The following is a 5,000-nucleotide window of genomic DNA, read 5'->3' on the forward strand; positions in this document are numbered from 1 at the left end:
GGCCCTTGTGGCGGCCGTGCGCGGCGCTTCGGTTCGGTCGGCCGGTCTTCCTGTCCCTCACGAAGTGCTCGCGGCCGCGCGCGCGCGGAGTTGGATCGGCCTTACTTGGTCCGATCCGTCGCCATCGCATGTTGCGTGGGCTCGGTCCCGTCTCGGTGAAATCTTGGGCCGCTTTGGTGCGTCCCTGTGGGTTCCTTTGTCGGTTTTGCGGGCTCGGCGCCGGGCCTTCCGCGCCGGTCCGTCGGCTCGCTCGGACGGACCGTGCGCAGGTGGTCCCCGACGGAGCCGGCACGCTCCTTCCGCTGGCGCGGCGCTCGGTCTATGCCTCCGGCCGGCCCTCGCGGCGGCCGTGCGCGGCGCTTCGGTTCGGTCGGCCGGTCGTCCCGTCCCTCACGAAGTTCCTGCGGCCGCGCGTGCGTGGAGCGGGATCGGCCTTACTTGGTCGGATCCGTCGCCCTCGCCTGTTGCGGGGGCTCGGTCCCGTCCCGTTCGGTGAAAGCTTTGCCCGCTCTGGTGCGTCCCCGTGGGTTCCTTTGTCGGTTTTGCGGCCTTGGCGGCGGGCCTTCCGTGTCGGCCCGTCGTGGGCCCACTGCGCGTCCGTGCGCGGTGCTTCGGATCGGTAGGCCCGTCGTCTGGGTCCCTTACGAAGCTTTGCGCGACCGCTCCTTTGTCGCCGGTCCCCTGTTAGGGCTGACCGAGCCCTCCGTTCGCCCCCTGGCCCGTCGCATGGGCCCCCGGCGCCTCCGCGGCGCCCCACCGAAAACTGTCACGACGCGCATCCAGCGCCGACGAGGTCGCAGGTTACGTGCGGCAGCCGGGGGGCTAGGCCGAGCGGCGGCGGGCCCGCCCACGGACGGGCGCGGGGAGGAGCGCAGCCGGCACGCGGCGCGGAGCGGCGGCGGCATGCCGCCGGGCGGCCGTCGGCTCAACCGTGCCCGAGTCCCGCGGGCACCGCGTCGCCCGGCCGGCGCGAGCGGCGGCGGGCCCGCCCGCGGACGGGCGCGGGGAGGAGCGCAGCCGGCACGCGGCGCGGAGCGGCGGCGGCATGCCGCCGGGCGGCCGACGGCTCAACCATGCCCGAGTCCCGCGGGCACCGCGTCGCCCGGCCGGCGCGAGCGGCGGCGGGCCCGCCCGCGGACGGGCGCGGGGAGGAGCGCAGCCGGCACGCGGCGCGGAGCGGCGGCGGCATGCCGCCGGGCGACGGCTCAACCATGCCCGAGTCCCGCGGGCACCGCGTCGCCCGGCCGGCGCGAGCGCACGAGGGCGGGAGGCAACCGGGCGGCGCCTGCGGAACCGGATGCGACGGCCGGCGCGGCACGGCCCCGACGGGTCCGCACCGAAGACCAGCGCGGTGCGGATCGACCGCTGATGAGGTCAGAGGTTACGTGCGGCAGCCGGCCGGCTGGCCCGAGCGGCGGCCGGCACGCGACGGGGATCGAGCGGCCCCGACGGCTTGCAGCCGGGCGGCCGACGGCTAGGCCGTACCGGAGTCCCGCGGTCGTTCGGGCGAAGGGGCGCATGCTGCGGGAAAGGCCTGCGGCGGCGAACCGTCCGCCCGGCCGGCCAAGCCTTCCGCGGCGGCGCGCACGTGGCGGCGCGGCCGAGATGACCGAGCGAAGCCCCGGCGATGGGCGGCGCGCACGTGTCCGTGCGGCCGAGATGACCGAGCGAAGCCCGGGCGGCGCCCGCCGTGCGCCCTGCCGGATCGCGCCTTCCGCCGGCGCGCAACGCCGGTCCCGCGTTCCGGCCGCGGGAGAGGCCTGCGTCGGCGAACCGTCCGCCCCGCCGGCCGAACCTTCCGCGGCTGCGCGCACGTGTCCGTGCGGCCGAGATGACCGAGCGAAGCCCCGGCGACGGGCGGCGCCCGCCGTGCGCCCCGGCGGATTGCGCGGCCCGCCGGCGCGCAACGCCGGGCCCACGTTCCGGCTGCGGGAAAGGCCTGCGGCGGCGAACCGTCCGCCCCGCCGGCCGAACCTTGCGCGGCGGCGCTTACGTGTCCGTGCGGCAGAGATGACCGAGCAAGCTCCGGCGATGGGCGGCGCCCTCCGTGCGCCCCGCCGGATCGCCTGCGAGCGGCGAGCGTCCGGGCGGGCCCCTTTCGCAACTTCCCTCGGTACTCTAAACACCCCTTGCCTCTCGGTCTTCCCCCCGACCCTCTCGGTATTTGCTCGGATATGTGCATGCATCGTCCCTCGTCGCCTTCGGTTATCCTCCCCGGGGTGGGCTTTGCGCCGACGCGCCAACGGGGTCGTAGGGGGGCTGCAGCCGCGGCCGCCGCGTTTCGCCATCCGCGCGTGCGCCGCCGGATCCGAGTGGAGGTCGCGGGCGACTCGTCGATGCTTGTACTAGGGGCGCATGCCGGCAGCCCCCCGCGGGGTGCGGGACCCCCGATCGGCGTGCGAGGGACGGGCGTCCGGGCGGGCCCCGTTTCCAACTTCCCTCGGAACATTAAAACCCCCCGACCCCCTCGGTCTTCGCTCCGGCCCTATCGCTATTGCTCGGATATGTGCATCCACCGTCCCTCGTTGCCTTCGGTTATCTACCCCAGGGTGGGCCTTGCGCCGATGCCCCGATGGGGTGGCAGGGGTGGGGCTGCCGCGGCCGGCGCGTTTCGGCATCCGCGCTTGGGGGCTCGGACCCGAGTGGAGGTCGCGGGCGGCTCGACGATGCCTGCACCGGGAGCGCATGCCGGCAGCCCCCCGCGGGGCGCCGGACCCCCGATCGGCGTGCGATGGACGGGGGGAGGGGCGGGCCCGGTTTGCAAATTCCCTCGGTACTTTAAAATCTCATGGCCCTGTCGGTGCTCCCTCCGGCCCTATCGCCACTGCTCGGATATGTGCATCCACCGTCCCTCGTTGCCTTCGGTTATCTACCCCGCGGTGGGCTTTGCGCCGATGCCCCGATGGGGTGGCAGGGGGGCACGCTCTAGGCCGTGCCACGGGGCGCGGGCGCCGGCGCCGTACGTCCCTCGCGGCGGCCGTGAGCGGCACCTCGGCTTGCTCGGTCTGTCCTCCCGGGACGCGCGACCCGTGCGACCGGGACGCGCATCCCGTGCGACCGGGACGCGTGTCCGGGCCGTTCCCGTTTGCAACGCTCCTCGGTACTTTGGAACGCTTGGGGTGGGCTTTGGGCGGATGCCCCGCCGGGGTGGTAGGGAGGGGGGGCGGCTGCTGCCGCGGCGGGACTTCCGCTCCACTCCGCACAAGTCCGTCGCCTCGCGGCGGGCGCGCCCGGCACCGTTCGTCCCCGAGGGAGCCGGCACGCGCCCGCCGAGGCCCCGGCGCATGGGCGCCGCCGCCGGCCGTCCGCGCGGCGGCCGTGCGCCGGCTTCCTCCGTCGGCCCTCCCGGGATGCGCGACCCGTGCGACCGGGACGCGCATCCCGTGAGACCGGGACGCGTGTCCGGGCCATTCCCGTTTGCAACGCTCCTCGGTACTTTGGAACGCTTGGGGTGGGCCTTGGGCGGATGCCCCGCCGGGGTGGTAGGGAGGGGGGGCTGCTGCTGCCGCGGCGGGACTTCCGCTCCACTCCGCACAAGTCCGTCGCCTCGCGGCGGGCGCGCCCGGCACCGTTCGTCCCCGAGGGAGCCGGCACGCGCCCGCCGAGGCCCCGGCGCATGGGCGCCGCCGCCGGCCGTCCGCGCGGCGGCCGTGCGCCGGCTTCCTCCGTCGGCCCTCCCGGGATGCGCGACCCGTGCGACCGGGACGCGCATCCCGTGAGACCGGGACGCGTGTCCGGGCCGTTCCCGTTTGCAACGCTCCTCGGTACTTTGGAACGCTTGGGGTGGGCCTTGGGCGGATGCCCCGCCGGGGTGGTAGGGAGGGGGGGCTGCTGCTGCCGCGGCGGGACTTCCGCTCCACTCCGCACAAGTCCGTCGCCTCGCGGCGGGCGGGCCCGGCACCGTTCGTCCCCGAGGGAGCCGGCCCGCGCCCGCCGAGGCCCCGGCGCATGGGCGCCCCCGCCGGCCGTCCGCGCGGCGGCCGTGCGCCGGCTTCCTCCGTCGGCCCTCCCGGGACGCGCGACCCGTGCGACCGGGACGCGTGTCCGGGCGGTTCCCGTTTGCAACGCTCCTCGGTACTTTGGAACGCTTGGGGTGGGCTTTGGGCGGATGCCCCGTCGGGGTGGTAGGGAGGGGGGGCTGGCGCCGCCGCGGCGGGCCTTCCGCCCCCCTCCGCACAAGTCCGTTGCCTCGCGGCGGTCGTGCCCGGCACCGTTCGTCCCCGACGGAGCCGTCGCGCGCCCGACGACTTTCCGGCGCACGGGCGCCGCCGCCGGCCGTCCGTGCGCGGCGGCCGTGCGCCACTTCGGCTTCGTCCGTCGGCCCTCCCGGGACGCGCGACCCGTGCGACCGGGACGCGCATCCCGTGCGACCGGGTCGCGTGTCCGGGCCGTTCCCGTTTGCAACGCTCCTCGGTACTTTGGAACGCTTGGGGTGGGCTTTGGGCGGATGCCCCGCCGGGGTGGTAGGGAGGGGGGGTCTGCTGCCGCCGCGGCGGGCCTTCCGCTCCACTCCGCACAGGACCGTTGCCTCGCGGCGGACTTGCCCGGCACATTTCGTCCCCGACGGAGCCGGCACGCGCCTGCCGACTTCCCGGCGCACGGGCGCTGCCTTCGGCCGTCCGTGCCCGGCGGCCGTGCGCCACTTCGGCTCCCTCCATCGGCCCTCCCGGGAAGCGCGTCCCGGACGTTCCGGATGCGCACCCCGTGCGACCGGGACTCGCGTCCGGGCCGTTTCCGTGTGCAATGCTCCTCGATTCGCTGGAGCCCTTGGGGTGGGCCTTCGGAGGATGCCCCGCTGGGGAGGTAAGGGGGTGTGTCCTGCCTGGGCGGGCCTTCCGCCCGAGCCCGTCGCCCAGCGCGGATGGTCGCGCCGCGCGGGCGGGCGCGCCGCGCGTGCGCGGGGCCGTTGGCCGGTGACGCGCAAGGACGGGCGCGCTGGGCCGATCGGCCGCTCGGGCGCGCGCTTCGTCGTGCTCCCGCGCCTTGGCGCGCGCGCGGCC

This window comes from Phoenix dactylifera, chromosome 10 (assembly GCF_051530095.1).
Source record: "Phoenix dactylifera cultivar Ajwa chromosome 10, Ajwa_hap1_PhDact_Kaust_v1.1, whole genome shotgun sequence".
Lineage (NCBI taxonomy): Eukaryota > Viridiplantae > Streptophyta > Magnoliopsida > Arecales > Arecaceae > Phoenix > Phoenix dactylifera.